Raw genomic sequence first — 18221 nt, 5'->3', positions numbered from 1 at the left:
GAGTACACGCACCACTGGGGATGCAGTGCAGTGAGTCCAGAGAGTGCACTGGCACCACTGGGGATGCACTGCAGTGAGTCCAGAGAGTGCACTGGCACCACTGGGGATGTGTCCAGTGAGTCCAGTGAGTACACGCACCACTGGGGATGCAGTGCAGTGAGTCCAGAGAGTGCACTGGCACCACTGGGGATGCACTGCAGTGAGTCCAGAGAGTGCACTGGCACCACTGGTTATGCAGTACAGTGAGTCCAGAGAGTGCACTGGCACCACTGGGGATGCACTGCAGTGAGTCCAGAGAGTGCACTGGCACCACTGGGGATGCACTTCAGTGAGTCCAGAGATTGCACTGGCACCACTGGGGATGCAGTGCATTGAGTCCAGAGAGTGCACTGGCACAACAGGGGATGCACTTCAGTGAGTCCAGAGAGTGCTCTGGCACCACTGGGGATGCAGTGCAGTGAGTCCAGAGAGTGCACTGGCACCACTGGGGATGCACTGCAGTGAGTCCAGAGAGTACACGCACCACTGGGGATGCAGTGCAGTGAGTCCAGAGAGTGCACTGGCACCACTGGGGATGCACTGCAGTGAGTCCAGAGAGTGCACTGGCACCACTGGGGATGCACTGCAGTGAGTCCAGAGAGTACACGCACCACTGGGGATGCAGTGCAGTGAGTCCAGAGAGTGCACTGGCACCACTGGGGATGCACTGCAGTGAGTCCAGAGAGTGCACTGGCACCACTGGGGATGTGTCCAGTGAGTCCAGTGAGTGCACTGGCACCACTGGGGATGCAGTGCAGTGAGTCCAGAGAGTACACTGGCACCAGTGGGGATGCAGTGCAGTGAGTCCAGAGAGTGCACTGGCACCACTGGGGATGCAGTGCAGTCAGTCCAGCTTACACCTCCCCTCCAGTTCAGCTTACACCTGAAAGATATCTACTAGACCGGATCGTCTTGAAGCCCCCCCTCTAGCTCAACCACACAAATAGTACACCAAAACTAAAGAATTTACTAAACTAATTAAACTAAAGCATTTTACAGTCTTAGTATAGGCGATAGAAAAGACACTTAGACGCGATAGAGACCCCAGTACCGTAAGGGAAAGATGAAATAGCAGTGAAACAATCAAAGCGACAGACAGCAAAGATCAACCCTTGTACCTTTTGCATCATGGTTTAGCGAGAACAACCAAGCAAAGTGAACTAAAGTTTGCCCCCCCGAAACCCAAGCGAGCTACTTTCAAGCAGTTAAAGAGAGCGAACCCGTCTCTGTTGCAAAAGAGTGGGATGACTTGTCAGTAGAGGTGAAAAGCCAACCGAGCTGGGTGATAGCTGGTTACCTGTGAAACGAATCTAAGTTCCCCCTTAATCCTCCCTACCGGACATCCTGAACCCTAATGAGATGATTAAGAGCTATTTAATGGAGGGACAGCTCCATTAAAAAAGGACACAACCTCGACTAGCGGATAATTCTTACTACTGATCCTACCGTGGGCCCTAAAGCAGCCATCAAAAAAGAGTGCGTCAAAGCTCCACCACCTAAAAATACCAAAATAAGATGATTCCCTTATCACAAACAGGTCAACCTATGAATATAGGAGAATTAATGCTAAAATAAGTAACTCAGGGCCACACCCCTCTAACGGCGCAAGCTTACATAGAAACATTATTAACAGACCTAGACAGATACAAAAACCCCTACAAGACCACGTATTAACTAACCCTGTTAACCCGACTCAGGAGCGCCTATAAGAGCGATTAAAATCTGTGAAAGGAACTCGGCAAATTAATAAGGCCCGACTGTTTACCAAAAACATAGCCTTCAGCAAATTAAACAAGTATTGAAGGTGATGCCTGCCCGGTGACTTAGGTTTAACGGCCGCGGTATCCTAACTGTGCAAAGGTAGCGCAATCAATTGTCCCATAAATCGAGACTTGTATGAATGGCTAAACGAGGTCTTAACTGTCTCTCACAGATAATCAGTGAAATTGATCTCCCCGTGCAAAAGCGGGGATGTGAACATAAGACGAGAAGACCCTGTGGAACTTAAAAATCAACGACCACCGCGAATCCTCAATCAACCCCACTGGGGCCACTACCATCGCAGAGCCTGGTCGATATTTTTCGGTTGGGGCGACCTTGGAGGAGAACAAATCCTCCAAAAACAAGACCATACCTCTTTACCTAGAGCTACCCCTCAAAGTGCTAACAGTGACCAGACCCAATATAATTGATTAATGGACCAAGCTACCCCAGGGATAACAGCGCAATCCCCCTCAAGAGCCCATATCGACAGGGGGGTTTACGACCTCGATGTTGGATCAGGACATCCTAATGGTGCAGCCGCTATTAAGGGTTCGTTTGTTCAATGATTAACAGTCCTACGTGATCTGAGTTCAGACCGGAGCAATCCAGGTCGGTTTCTATCTATGACACACTCTCCCCAGTACGAAAGGACCGGGAAAGTGGGGCCAATACCACAAGCACGCCCCCCCCCTCTAAGCAGTGAAACCAACTAAACCGTGAAGAGGGCCTTCCCCCACCACTTTCAATCCTAGAAAAGGACCAGCTAGAGTGGCAGAGCCCGGCAAGTGCAGAAGGCTTAAGCCCTTTCCCCAGAGGTTCAAATCCTCTCCCTAGCTTCACCCATGATTCAAATAACAACACTAAGCTGCCTCATTATATCCCTCCTATACATCATCCCAATCCTGATTGCCATAGCCTTCCTAACCCTAGTAGAACGGAAAATCCTAAGCTACATACAATCCCGCAAAGGCCCTAACGTTGTCGGGCCTTTTGGCCTACTTCAACCATTTGCGGACGGACTGAAACTATTTACCAAAGAGCCCATCCGACCCTCTACCTCTTCCCCACTTCTATTCATTCTGATACCAATACTAGCCCTTGTCCTAGCCCTCACCACTTGAGCACCACTACCACTCCCATTTCCCCTAGCAGATCTAAACCTCGGAGTTCTCTTCCTAATAGCCATGTCAAGCCTAGCCGTCTACTCAGTCCTATGATCAGGCTGAGCCTCGAACTCAAAATACGCACTAATCGGAGCCCTACGGGCAGTAGCACAGACCATTTCATACGAAGTGACACTGGCCATAATCCTGCTATCAATAATCATACTAAGCGGAAGCTACACACTCAGCTCCTTTGCCGTCGCACAGGAGCCTCTATACTTCATTTTCTCCTCATGACCCCTAGCAATAATATGATACGTATCCACCCTAGCAGAGACAAACCGAGCTCCTTTTGACCTCACAGAGGGTGAATCTGAGCTAGTCTCAGGGTTTAACGTTGAATACGCCGCAGGACCCTTCGCCTTATTCTTCCTAGCTGAATATGCGAACATTATGCTAATAAATACACTTACAGCCATCATATTCCTAAACCCAAGCGCCCTAGGGCCACCCACAGAACTATTCCCCGTCATCCTAGCCACAAAAGTCCTCCTACTATCTTCTGGTTTCTTATGGGTCCGAGCTTCATACCCACGATTCCGATATGACCAACTAATGCACCTACTATGAAAAAACTTCCTACCCCTCACACTAGCTCTGTGCCTCTGACACATCAGCATACCTATCTGCTATGCAGGCCTACCTCCTTACATAAGGAAATGTGCCTGAACTACAAAGGGTCACTATGATAAAGTGAACATAGAGGTATAACAGCCCTCTCATTTCCTGTTGACCTTAGAAAAGTAGGAATTGAACCCACACAAGAGAAATCAAAATTCTCCATACTTCCCTTATATTATTTTCTAGTAGAGTCAGCTAATCAAGCTATCGGGCCCATACCCCGAAAATGATGGTTTAACCCCCTCCTCTACTAATGAACCCTTACGCGACCCCAATCATAACCTTCAGCCTCATCTTGGGCACCACAATCACAATTTCCAGCAACCACTGAGTTCTGGCCTGGACAGGACTGGAGATCAACACACTAGCCATCATTCCCCTAATTGCCAAATCCCACCACCCACGAGCAGTAGAAGCCGCAACGAAATACTTCCTAACCCAAGCAGCTGCTTCCGCCCTGGTCCTATTCTCTAGCATAACCAATGCCTGAGTCACCGGCCAATGAGACATCACACAAATAAACCACCCAACCTCCTGTCTACTACTGACAGCAGCAATCGCTATTAAACTGGGCCTAGTGCCATTTCACTTCTGATTCCCAGAAGTACTACAAGGATCGCCACTAATAACAGCCCTGCTACTCTCGACCCTCATAAAATTCCCCCCACTAACCCTGCTCCTACTAACATCCAAATCCCTCGACCCAGCTCTACTCACCGCCATGGCCCTAGCCTCAACAGCACTAGGAGGCTGAATAGGACTGAACCAAACACAAACACGCAAAATCCTAGCCTTCTCGTCCATCTCCCACTTAGGCTGAATCGCCATCATCCTAGTTTACAGCCCCAAATTGGCCTTACTTACCTTCTACCTATACACAATCATAACATCAGCCGTATTCCTAGCCCTTAACAAAATCAAAGCCCTTAACCTATCCATGATCACAACCTCATGAACAAAAACCCCAGTGCTAAACGCCACCCTAATACTAGTACTTTTATCCCTAGCAGGCCTCCCCCCATTAACAGGCTTTATACCAAAGTGACTTATCATCCAAGAACTAACTAAACAGGAAATAACACCAGCAGCCATGGCAATTGCCATGCTATCACTGCTCAGCCTCTTCTTCTACCTACGCCTCGCATACCACTCAACAATTACCCTTCCCCCCAACTCCTCTAACCACATAAAACAATGATACACTAGCAAAGCCCCAAGCACACCTACTGCGGTCCTTGCCTCACTATCAATCCTCTTACTTCCCCTGTCCCCAATAATACATGCCATTGTCTAGAAACTTAGGATAACACCCCAAACCGAAGGCCTTCAAAGCCTTAAATAAGAGTTAAACCCTCTTAGTTTCTGCACATTAAGACTTACAGAATATTAACCTGTATCTTCTGAATGCAAGTCAGACGCTTTAATTAAGCTAAAGCCTCCCTAGACAGATGGGCTTCGATCCCACAAAACTCTAGTTAACAGCTAAATGCCTAAACCAATTGGCTTCTGCCTACAAAGACCCTGACGCACCCTAGTGCGCATCGATGAGCTTGCAACTCAACATGAATTTCACTACAGAGCCGATAAGAAGAGGAATTAAACCTCTGTAAAAAGGACTACAGCCTAACGCTTCAACACTCAGCCATCTTACCCGTCACCTTCATCAACCGATGACTATTTTCCACTAACCATAAGGATATTGGCACCCTGTACCTCATCTTCGGGGCATGAGCAGGAATAGTCGGCACCGCACTCAGCCTATTAATCCGCGCAGAACTAGGACAACCAGGAACTCTCCTAGGCGACGACCAAATTTACAATGTAATCGTTACCGCTCACGCCTTTGTAATAATCTTCTTTATAGTCATACCCATCATGATCGGAGGATTCGGCAACTGATTAGTCCCCCTCATAATCGGTGCCCCTGACATAGCATTCCCGCGAATAAACAACATAAGCTTTTGACTCCTCCCCCCATCATTCCTCCTCCTACTAGCCTCATCCACTGTAGAAGCTGGCGCCGGCACAGGCTGAACTGTCTACCCTCCCCTAGCAGGTAACCTTGCCCACGCCGGAGCTTCAGTAGACCTGGCTATCTTCTCACTCCACTTAGCCGGTATCTCCTCCATCCTTGGGGCCATCAACTTTATCACCACAGCCATCAACATAAAACCCCCCGCACTCTCACAATACCAAACCCCACTATTTGTCTGATCCGTACTAATTACCGCCATCCTACTCCTTCTATCACTCCCCGTACTCGCCGCCGGTATTACAATATTACTAACTGATCGAAACCTAAACACCACATTCTTCGACCCCGCTGGAGGAGGAGACCCAATCCTGTACCAACACCTATTCTGATTCTTCGGACACCCAGAAGTCTATATTCTGATCCTACCGGGGTTTGGAATCATCTCACACGTAGTCACGTACTACTCAGGCAAAAAGGAGCCCTTCGGCTACATGGGAATAGTCTGAGCCATACTATCCATCGGCTTCCTAGGATTCATCGTCTGAGCTCACCACATGTTTACAGTAGGAATAGACGTTGATACCCGAGCCTACTTTACATCAGCCACTATAATCATTGCCATCCCTACCGGAATCAAAGTATTTAGCTGACTAGCCACCCTGCACGGAGGAACAATCAAATGAGACCCCCCCAATACTATGAGCTCTAGGATTTATCTTCCTATTTACCATCGGAGGATTAACAGGAATCGTTCTTGCAAACTCTTCCCTAGACATCGCCCTGCACGACACGTACTACGTAGTTGCCCACTTCCACTACGTCCTATCCATAGGCGCCGTCTTTGCCATTCTAGCAGGATTTACTCACTGATTCCCACTACTCACTGGGTTTACCCTACACCAAACATGAGCAAAAGCCCACTTCGGGGTAATATTTACAGGAGTAAACCTAACGTTCTTCCCCCAGCACTTCCTAGGCCTAGCAGGAATACCCCGACGATACTCGGACTATCCCGACGCCTACACACTATGAAACATCATTTCCTCCATCGGCTCCCTAATCTCAATAGTAGCCGTAATCATACTAATATTCATCATCTGAGAAGCCTTTTCGGCCAAACGAAAAGTCCTACAACCAGAACTAACTACCACAAACGTTGAATGAATCCACGGCTGCCCTCCCCCATACCATACTTTCGAGGAACCGGCCTTCGTGCAAGTACAAGAAAGGAAGGAATCGAACCCTCACATGCTGGTTTCAAGCCAACTGCATTAACCGCTCATGCTTCTTTCTTATGAGACGTTAGTAAACCAATTACATAGCCTTGTCAAGACTAAATCACAGGTAAAAATCCTGTACATCTCATGTGGCCAACCACTCCCAACTAGGATTCCAAGACGCCTCATCACCCATCATAGAAGAACTCGTTGAATTCCACGACCACGCCCTAATCGTTGCCCTAGCTATCTGCAGCCTAGTTCTCTACCTTTTAGCCCACATACTAACAGAAAAACTCTCGTCCAATGCTGTAGACGCCCAAGAAGTAGAGCTGATCTGGACAATCCTACCTGCTATCGTCCTGGTACTCCTCGCCCTCCCATCCCTACAAATCCTCTACATAATGGACGAAATCGACGAACCAGACCTCACCCTAAAAGCCATCGGCCACCAATGATACTGAAGCTACGAATACACAGACTTCAAAGACCTATCATTCGACTCCTACATAGTGCCCACCCCAGACTTACCCAACGGCCACTTCCGACTGCTAGAAGTTGACCACCGCGTAGTTATCCCAATAGAATCCCCCATCCGCGTGATCATTACTGCAGGAGACGTACTCCACTCCTGAGCAGTCCCAACGCTCGGAGTTAAAACAGACGCAATCCCAGGCCGACTAAACCAAACTTCATTCATTACCACCCGGCCTGGGATTTTTTATGGACAATGCTCAGAAATTTGCGGGGCTAATCACAGCTACATACCCATTGTAGTAGAATCAACCCCACTCCCACATTTCGAGGCCTGATCGTCCCTTCTATCATCATCCTAATCATTAAGAAGCTATGCAACAGCACTAGCCTTTTAAGCTAGCCAAAGAGGGACTTCCCCCTCCTTAATGATATGCCACAGCTTAACCCCGCACCATGATTTTCAATCATAATTATAACCTGATTAACCCTAGCACTCCTCATCCAACCAAAACTACTAGCCTTCACCACAACCAACCCCCCATCAAATAAGACCTCCCTCACTACCAAACCCACACCATGATCCTGACCATGAACCTAAGCTTCTTTGACCAATTTTCCAGCCCCAATCTATTCGGCATCCCCTTAATCCTACTATCCCTACTCTTCCCAGCCCTACTATTCCCGTCCCCAAACAACCGATGAATCAACAACCGCCTTTCTACTATCCAAACATGACTCCTTCACCTAATCACAAAACAACTAATAGTCCCACTCAACAAAAATGGCCACAAATGAGCCATAATATTTACATCCCTAATAATCATACTTCTTACAATCAACCTTCTAGGCCTCCTTCCATATACATTCACCCCAACCACCCAACTATCTATGAACATAGCCCTAGCCTTCCCACTATGGCTCGCCACACTACTAACAGGCCTACGAAACCAACCATCAGCCTCTTTAGCCCACCTATTACCCGAAGGTACCCCTACACCCCTAATCCCCGCACTAATCCTGATCGAAACAACCAGCCTACTAATCCGCCCCCTAGCCCTCGGAGTCCGCCTTACAGCCAACCTTACAGCAGGACACTTACTCATCCAACTCATCTCTACAGCCTCCATTGCATTAATACCCACCCTTCCTGCAGTATCCATCCTAACAATAATCATCCTACTACTCCTAACCATCCTAGAAGTAGCAGTAGCCATAATCCAGGCCTACGTCTTCGTGCTCCTTCTAAGCCTATACTTACAAGAAAACATCTAATGGCACACCAAGCACACTCATACCACATAGTTGACCCAAGCCCTTGACCAATCTTCGGGGCAGCCGCCGCCCTACTCACAACCTCAGGATTAATCATGTGATTCCACTACAACTCATCCATACTACTAACCCTAGGCCTCATCTCAATACTCCTAGTAATACTCCAATGATGACGAGACATTGTACGAGAAAGCACCTTCCAAGGCCATCACACTCCCACAGTCCAAAAAGGCCTACGATACGGCATAATCCTTTTCATCACATCCGAAGCATTCTTCTTCTTAGGGTTCTTCTGAGCGTTCTTCCACTCGAGCCTGGCCCCAACCCCAGAACTAGGAGGCCAATGACCCCCAACAGGAATTAAACCACTCAACCCGATAGAAGTCCCCCTACTAAACACAGCCATCCTACTAGCCTCAGGCGTTACCGTAACGTGAGCCCATCACAGCATCACAGAAGGAAACCGAAAACACGCCATCCACGCCCTAACCCTAACGATCCTCCTGGGATTCTACTTCACAGCCCTACAAGCAATAGAATACCACGAAGCCCCATTCTCAATCGCCGATAGCGTCTACGGATCTACCTTCTTCGTTGCCACTGGATTCCACGGACTCCACGTAATCATCGGATCCTCCTTCCTGACCGTCTGCCTCTTCCGACTGATCAAGTTCCACTTTACATCAGACCACCACTTCGGATTCGAGGCAGCAGCCTGATACTGACACTTCGTAGACGTCATCTGACTATTCCTCTACATAACCATCTACTGATGAGGATCTTGCTCTTCTAGTATATTAATTACAATTGACTTCCAATCTCTAGAATCTGGTATAAACCCAGAGGAGAGCAATGAACGCACTCATGTTCATATTCGCCCTATCATCAATCCTAAGCGCCGCCCTAACCGCATTAAACTTCTGACTCGCCCAAATAAACCCCGACTCAGAGAAACTCTCACCGTACGAATGTGGATTCGACCCACTTGGATCTGCTCGATTACCATTCTCAGTCCGATTCTTCCTCAGTAGCCATCCTGTTCGTCCTATTTGACCTAGAAATCGCCCTCCTACTCCCCCTGCCATGAGCCGTCCAACTCCAATCCCCCCTAATGACCCTCACCTGAACTGTAGCGATCCTCCTTCTCCTAACACTCGGACTGGCCTACGAGTGAATTCAAGGGGGCCTAGAATGAGCAGAATAACAGAAAGTTAGTCTAACCAAAAAGATAGCTGGTTTCGACCCAGCAGATTACAGCCAACCCTGTAACTTTCTTATGTCGCCCCTACATTTAAGCTTCTACTCAGCCTTCATTTTCAGCGGACTAGGACTAGCCTTCCACCGAACCCACCTAGTATCCGCCCTACTATGCCTTGAAAGCATAATATTATCGATATTCGTAGGCCTATCAATATGATCCATCGAAAACCAAGTCTCCTCATTCACCATGGTACCAATTCTCATGCTAACCTTCTCAGCGTGTGAGGCGGGCACAGGCCTGGCCATCCTAGTAGCCTCCACCCGCACACATGGCTCCGACCATCTACACAACCTAAACCTCCTGCAATGCTAAAAATCATCCTACCCACAATCATACTTCTTCCAACAGCCCTGCTGTCTCCACCAAAATTTCTATGGACTAACACCACCTTATACAGCCTCCTAATCGCTGCCCTAAGCCTACAGTGATTAATCCCAACCTACTACCCCTACAAATTTTTATCCAACTGAACAGGAATTGACCAAATCTCATCCCCCCTCCTAGTACTATCCTGCTGACTACTCCCACTCATAATCATAGCAAGCCAAAACCACCTGCAACAAGAACCCCTACAACGCAAACGAATCTTTATCTCAACCTTAGTCGCAGTCCAGCCATTCATCCTACTAGCCTTTTCCACCACAGAACTAGCACTATTTTACATCTCATTTGAAGCAACCCTCATTCCCACCCTAATCTTAATCACCCGATGGGGGAACCAACCAGAACGCCTAAGCGCTGGCATCTACCTGCTATTCTACACGCCAGTAAGCTCTCTACCCCTGCTAATCACAATCATACACCTATACGTGAAAATTGGCACCCTGCACCTGCCAACCCTACAACTAACCCACCCAACCCTATCCACCTCATGGACAGGAATACTATCAGGTCTAGCACTGCTCATAGCATTCATAGTAAAAGCCCCACTATACGGCCTACACCTCTGACTGCCAAAAGCCCACGTAGAAGCACCCATCGCAGGCTCAATACTCCTCGCCGCCCTACTACTAAAGCTAGGAGGATACGGAATTATACGAGTCACTCTATTTATGGGCCCACTGTCCAACCTCCTGCACTACCCCTTCCTAACCCTGGCCCTATGAGGCGCCCTAATGACTAGCTCAATCTGCCTACGACAGACAGACCTAAAATCACTAATCGCTTATTCATCCGTTAGCCACATAGGCCTAGTTATCGCCGCAGGAATAATCCAAACCCACTGATCATTCTCAGGGGCAATGATCCTAATAATTTCCCATGGACTAACTTCCTCCATACTATTCTGCCTAGCCAACACAAACTATGAACGTACGCACAGCCGAATTCTACTACTCACACGAGGCCTACAACCTCTCCTACCACTCATAGCTACCTGATGATTGCTGGCCAATCTAACAAACATAGCCTTACCCCCAACAACAAACCTCATAGCAGAGCTAACCATTATAATCACCTTATTCAACTGATCTGCCTTCACGATCATCCTAACAGGAATCGCAACCCTACTAACCGCCTCCTACACCTTATTCATACTACTAATGACCCAACGAGGCTCAATCCCCTCCCACATCACATCTATGCAAAACTCAACCACGCGAGAACACCTGCTCATAACGCTCCACATTATCCCAATATTCCTCCTAATCCTCAAACCCGAACTGATCTCCGGAATCCCCTCATGCAAGTATAGTTTAAACCAAACATTAGACTGTGATTCTAAGAATAGAAGTTCAAACCTTCTTACCTGCCGAGGGGAGGGTTTAACCAACAAGAGCTGCTAACTCTTACATCTGAGCCTAAAACCTCAGCCCCCTTACTTTTAAAGGATAACAGCAATCCACTGGTCTTAGGAACCACCCATCTTGGTGCAAATCCAAGTAAAAGTAGTGAACCCCACACTACTAATCAACTCCCTCACACTACTCACGCTGACAATCCTCCTAACCCCAATCATCCTGCCATTTCTATTTAAAAACTTTAAAAACACCCCACAAGCCACCACCCGCGCTGTTAAAACCGCATTCCTAATTAGCCTAGCCCCTACAACCGCATTCATCTACTCGGGAGTAGAATCTGTCACCTGCCACTGGGAGTGAAAATTCATTATAAACTTTAAAATCCCCCTGAGCCTAAAAATAGACCAATACTCAATAACATTTCTTCCAATCGCCCTATTTGTAACATGATCAATCCTACAATTCGCCATATGATACATGGCCTCAGAGCCATACGTAACAAAATTTTTCACCTACCTACTGACATTCCTAGTCGCCATACTCCTCCTAACAACCGCAAACAACATATTCCTCCTATTCGTAGGCTGGGAAGGAGTACGAATCATGTCCTTCCTTCTCATCGGCTGATGACAAGGCCGAGCAGATGCCAACACCGCCGCCCTACAAGCCGTAATCTACAACCGAATCGGAGACATCGGACTGATCCTGAGCATAGCATGACTAGCTTCAACATTCAACACCTGAGAGATCCAACAAGCCGTACACCCCCACCAAACCCCAATCCTCCCCCTCATAGGATTAATCCTCGCAGCCGCAGGAAAATCCGCCCAATTTGGACTCCACCCATGACTGCCCGCAGCAATAGAAGGCCCCACCCCAGTATCAGCCCTACTGCACTCCAGTACCATAGTAGTAGCCGGAATCTTCCTGCTCATCCGCATGCACCCCCTGCTAGCCACCAACCAGACAGCCCTAACTGCCTGCCTATGCCTAGGTGCTCTATCAACCCTATTCGCTGCCACATGCGCCCTAACCCAAAATGACATCAAAAAAATCATTGCTTTCTCAACATCCAGCCAACTAGGACTAATAATAGTCACTATCGGACTAAACCTCCCACAACTAGCCTTCCTACACATCTCAACCCATGCCTTCTTTAAAGCCATACTATTCCTATGCTCAGGGTCTATCATCCACAACCTAAACGGAGAACAAGATATCCGAAAGATAGGAGGCCTACAGAAAATACTCCCAGTCACTACTTCCTGCCTAACCATCGGAAACCTGGCGCTGATAGGAACCCCATTCCTAGCCGGATTCTACTCAAAAGACCTCATCATCGAAAGCTTAAACACATCATACCTAAATACTTGAGCCCTACTCCTAACCCTTATAGCCACAGCATTCACCGCAACCTACAGCATCCGCATAACCATCCTAGTCCAAGCTGGACAAACCCGAATCCCCCCAATAGTATCAATAAACGAAAACAACCCACTAATCACCGCCCCCCTAACCCGACTCGCCCTAGGCAGCATTACAGCAGGAATAATCATTACCTCTTTCATCACACCAACCAAAACCCCCCCAATAACCATACCCCTTATCACCAAAACCGCTGCCATCCTCATAACAATCCTAGGAATCATCCTAGCCCTAGAACTATCGAACATAACACACACCCTCACTCACCCCAAACCAAACCCCCTCATAAACTTCTCCTCTGCATTAGGGTACTTCAACCCCCTAGTACACCGATTCTTCTCCAAAAACCTACTAGAAAAGGGACAAAACATTGCCCTACACTTGATCGACCTCTCCTGACTCAAAAAAATAGGGCCAGAGGGCCTTGCTGAACTACAAGTAGCCGCAAGCAAAGCCGCAACCTCAATACACACAGGGCTAATTAAGGCCTACCTAGGATCCTTCGCCCTCTCCATCCTGGTAATAATCCTAATAACACACAGACTCACTAATGGCCCCTAACATCCGCAAATCCCATCCCCTACTAAAAATAATCAACAACTCCCTAATCGACCTACCAGCCCCCTCCAACATCTCTGCCTGATGAAACTTCGGCTCCCTTCTAGCCATCTGCTTAGCCACACAAATCCTAACAGGCCTGCTACTAGCCATACACTACACCGCAGACACTTCACTCGCCTTCTCCTCAGTAGCTCACACATGCCGAGACGTCCAGTACGGATGGCTCATCCGCAACCTCCACGCCAACGGTGCTTCGCTCTTCTTTATCTGCATCTACTTACACATCGGACGAGGCCTCTACTACGGCTCCTACCTATACAAAGAAACCTGAAACACAGGAGTAATCCTCCTACTCACCCTAATAGCAACTGCCTTCGTAGGGTATGTCCTACCATGAGGACAAATGTCATTCTGAGGGGCCACCGTAATCACCAACCTATTCTCAGCCATCCCGTACATTGGGCAAACTCTAGTAGAATGAGCCTGAGGAGGATTCTCAGTAGACAATCCAACCTTAACCCGATTCTTCGTCATCCACTTCCTACTGCCCTTCCTAATTGCAGGAATCACCCTAGTCCACCTAACCTTCCTACACGAATCAGGCTCAAATAACCCACTAGGAATCGTATCAGACTGCGACAAAATCCCATTCCACCCATACTTCTCCATTAAAGACAGCTTAGGGCTTACCCTAATAATCACCCCTCTAATAGCACTAGCCCTATTTTCACCGAACCTCCTGGTTCTTGGAATCCTAGTTGGGAGTGGTTGGCCACATGAGATGTACAGGATTTTTACCTGTGATTTAGTCTTGACAAGGCTATGTAATTGGTTTACTAACGTCTCATAAGAAAGAAGCATGAGCGGTTAATGCAGTTGGCTTGAAACCCATCCACAGTGGTGCAAGTGCACTCTCTGAACTCACTGAAGTGCATTCCCAGTGGTGCCAGTGCACTCTCTGCACTCACTGCACTGCATCCCCAGTGGTGCCAGTGCAATCTCTGGACTCACTGCAGTGCATCCCCAGTGGTGCCAGTGCACTCTGAGCACTCACTGTAGTGCATCCCCAGTGGTGCCAGTGCACTCTCTGGACTCACTGCACTGCATCCCCAGTGGTGCCAGTGCACTCTATGGACTCACTGCACTGCATCCCCAGTGGTGCCAGTGCACTCTCTGGACTCACTGCACTGCATCCCCAGTGGTGCCAGTGTACTCCCTGGACTCACTGCAGTGCATCCCCAGTGGTGCCAGTGCACTCTCTGGACTCAAAGCACTGCATCCCCAGTGGTGCCAGTGCACTCTCTGGACAAACTGAAGTGCATCACCAGTGGAGCCAGTGCACTCTCTGGACTCACTGCACTGCATCCCCAGTGGTGCCACTGCGCTCTCTGGAGTCACAGCACTGCATCCCCATTGGTGCCATTGCACTCTCTGCACTCACTGCACTGCATCCCCAGTGGTGCCAGTGCACTCACTGGACTGACTGCACTGCATCCCCAGTGGTGCCAGTGCGCTCTCCGGAGTCACAACACTGCATCCCCAGTGGTGCCAGTGCACTCACTGGACACACTGTACTGCATCAAAGGTGGTGCCAGTGCTCTCTCTGCACTGCATCCCCAGTGGTGCCAGTGCACTCTCTGGACTCACTGCACTGCATCCCCAGTGGTGCCAGTGCAGTCTCCGGAGTCACAGCACTGCATCCCCAGTGGTGCCAGTGCACTCACTGGACACACTGTACTGCATCACCAGTGGTGCCAGTGCACTCTCTGGACTCACTGCACTGCATCCCCAGTGGTGCCAGTGCACTCTCTGGACTCACTGCACTGCATCCCCAGTGGTGCCAGTGCAGTCTCTGGACTCACTGCACTGCATCCCCAGTGGTGCCAGAGCACTCTCTGGACTAACTGCACTGCATCCCCAGTGGTGCCAGTGCACTCTCTGGACTCACTGCACCGCATCCCCAGTGGTGTCAGTGCACTCTCTGGACTCACTGAAGTGCATCCCCAGTGGTGCCAGTGCACTCTCTGGACTCACTGCACTGCATCCCCAGTGCTGCCAGTGCACTCTCTGGACTCACTGCACTGCATCCCCAGTGGTGCCAGTGCAATCTCTGGACTCACTGTAGTGCATCCCCAGTGGTGCCAGTGCACTCTCTGGACTCACTGCACTGCATCCCCAGTGGTGCCAGTGCACTCTCTGGACTCACTGTACTGCATCACCAGTGGTGCCAGTGCACTCTCTGGACTCACTGCAGTGCATCCCCAGTGGTGCCAGTGCACTCTCTGGACTCACTGCACTGCATCCCCAGTGGTGCCAGTGCACTCTCTGGACTCACTGCACTGCATCCCCAGTGGTGCCAGTGCACTCTCTGCACTCACTACACTGCATTCCCAGTGGTGCCAGTGAAGTCTCTGGACTCACTGCACTGCATCCCCAGTGGTGCCAGTGCACTCTCTGGACTCACTGCACTGCATCCCCACTGCTGCCAGTGCACTCTCTGGACTCACTGCACTGCATCCCCAGTGCTGCCAGTGTACTCTCTGGAATCACTGCACTGCACCACCAGTGGTGCCAGTGCACTCTCTGGAGTCACTGCACTGCATCCCCAGTGGTGCTAGTGCACTCTCTGGACTCACTGCAGTGCATCCCCAGTGGTGCCAGTGCACTCTCTGGACTCACTGAAGTGCATTCTCAGTGGTGCCAGTGCACTCTGTGGACTCACTGCAGTGCATCCCCAGTGGTGCCAGTGCGCTCTCTGGACTCACTGCAGTGCATAACCAGTGGTGCCAGTGCACTCTCTGGAATCACTGCACTGCATCCCCAGTGCTGCCAGTGCACTCTCTGGACTCACTGCACTGCATCCCCAGTGGTGCCAGTGCACTCTCTGGACTCACTGCAGTGCATCCCCAGTGGTGCCAGTGCACTCTCTGGACTCACTGCACTGCATCCCCAGTGGTGCCAGTGCACTCTCTGGACTCACTGCAGTGCATCCCCAGTGGTGCCAGTGCACTCTCTGGACTCACTGCACTGCATCCCCAGTGGTACCAGAGCACTCTGTGGACTCACTGCAGTGCATCCCCAGTGGTGCCAGTGCACTCTCTGGACTCACTGCACCGCATCCCCAGTGGTGCCAATGCACTCTCTGGACTCACTGCACTGCATCCCCAGTGGTGCCAGTGCACTCTCTGGACTCACTGCACTGCATCCCAAGTGGTGCCAGTGTACTCTCTTGACTCTCTGCACTGCATCCCCAGTGGTGCCAGTGCACTCTCTCGAGTCACTGCACTACATCCCCAGTGGTGCCAGTGCACTCACTGGACTCACTGTACTGCATCATCAGTGGTGCCAGTGCACTCTCTGGACTCACTGCAGTGCATCCCCAGTGGTTCCAGTGCACTCTCTGGACTCACTGCACTGCATCCCCAGTGGTGCCAATGCACTCTCTGGACTCACTGCACTGCATCCCCAGTGGTGCCAGTGCACTCTCTGCACTCACTGCACTGCATCCCAAGTGGTGCCAGTGCACTCTCTGGACTCACTGCACTGCATCCCCAGTGGTGCCAGTGCACTCTCTCGAGTCACTGCACTACATCCCCAGTGGTGCCAGTGCACTCTCTGGACTCACTGTACTGCATCCCCACTGGTGCCAGTGCACTCTCTGGACTCACTGCAGTGCATCCCCAGTGGTGCCAGTGCACTCTTTGGACTGACTGAAGTGCATTCTCAGTGGTGCCAGTGCACTCTCTGGACTCACTGCACTGCATCCCCACTGGTGCCAGTGCACTCTCTGGACTCCCTGAAGTGCATTCTCAGTGGTGCCAGTGCACTCTCTGGACTCACTGCAGTGCATCCCCAGTGGTGCCAGTACACTCACTGGACTCACTGCACTGCATCCCCAGTGGTGCCAGTGCACACTCTGGACTCACTGCACTGCATCCCCAGTGGTGCCAGTGCACTCTCTGGACTCACTGCAGTGCATCCCCAGTGGTGCCAGTGCACTCTCTGGACTCACTGCACTGCATCCCCAGTGGTGTCACTGCACTCTCTGGACTCACTGCACTGCATCCCCAGTGGTGCCAGTGCACTCTCTGCACTCACTGCAGTGCATTCCCTCTGGTGCCAGTGCACTCTCTGGACTCACTGCAGTGCATCCCCATTGGTGCCAGTGCACTCTCTGGACTCACTGCACTGCATCCCCAGTGGTGCCAGTGCACTCTCTGGACTCACTGCAGTGCATCCCCAGTGGTGCCAGTGCACTCTCTGGACTCACTGCAGTGCATCCCCAGTGGTGCCAGTGCACTCTCTGGACTCACTGCACTGCATCCCCAGTGGTGCCAGTGCACTCTCTGGACTCACTGCACTGCATCCCCAGTGGTGCCAGTGTACTCCCTGGACTCACTGCAGTGCATCCCCAGTGGTGCCAGTGCACTCTCTGGACACAATGCACTGCATCCCCAGTGGTGCCACTGCGCTCTCTGGAGTCACAGCACTACATCCCCATTGGTGCCATTGCACTCTCTGCACTCACTGCACTGCATCCCCAGTGGTGCCAGTGCACTCACTGGACTGACTGCACTGCATCCCCAGTGGTGCCAGTGCGCTCTCCGGATTCACAGCACTGCATCCCCAGTGGTGCCAGTGAACTCACTGGACACACTGTACTGCATCACAGGTGGTGCCAGTGCACTCTCTGCACTGCATCCCCAG

At 50.2% G+C, this 18221-nt stretch overlaps 1 long non-coding RNA gene across 3 annotated transcripts in view; it reads right to left on the bottom strand.

Moving 5' to 3' along the window:
- Nucleotides 1-3343: 3343 nt before the first annotated feature.
- Nucleotides 3344-18221, bottom strand: part of LOC308200387 — a 620245-nt gene continuing 605367 nt past the window's right edge. Inside the window, exon 4 of one of the 3 annotated variants that reach the window (XR_013955586.1) lies at nucleotides 3344-5495. This is a non-coding gene — a long non-coding RNA (uncharacterized lncRNA). Of the gene's footprint in view, nucleotides 10308-18221 lie in introns of all 3 variants that reach the window. The other 2 variants (XR_013955589.1, XR_013955590.1) reach the window with 2 other exon arrangements.

Source organism: Anser brachyrhynchus (assembly GCF_964034855.1).
Source record: "Anser brachyrhynchus genome assembly, chromosome: 10".
Lineage (NCBI taxonomy): Eukaryota > Metazoa > Chordata > Aves > Anseriformes > Anatidae > Anser > Anser brachyrhynchus.
This window is presented reverse-complemented; position numbering and strand designations above follow the sequence as displayed.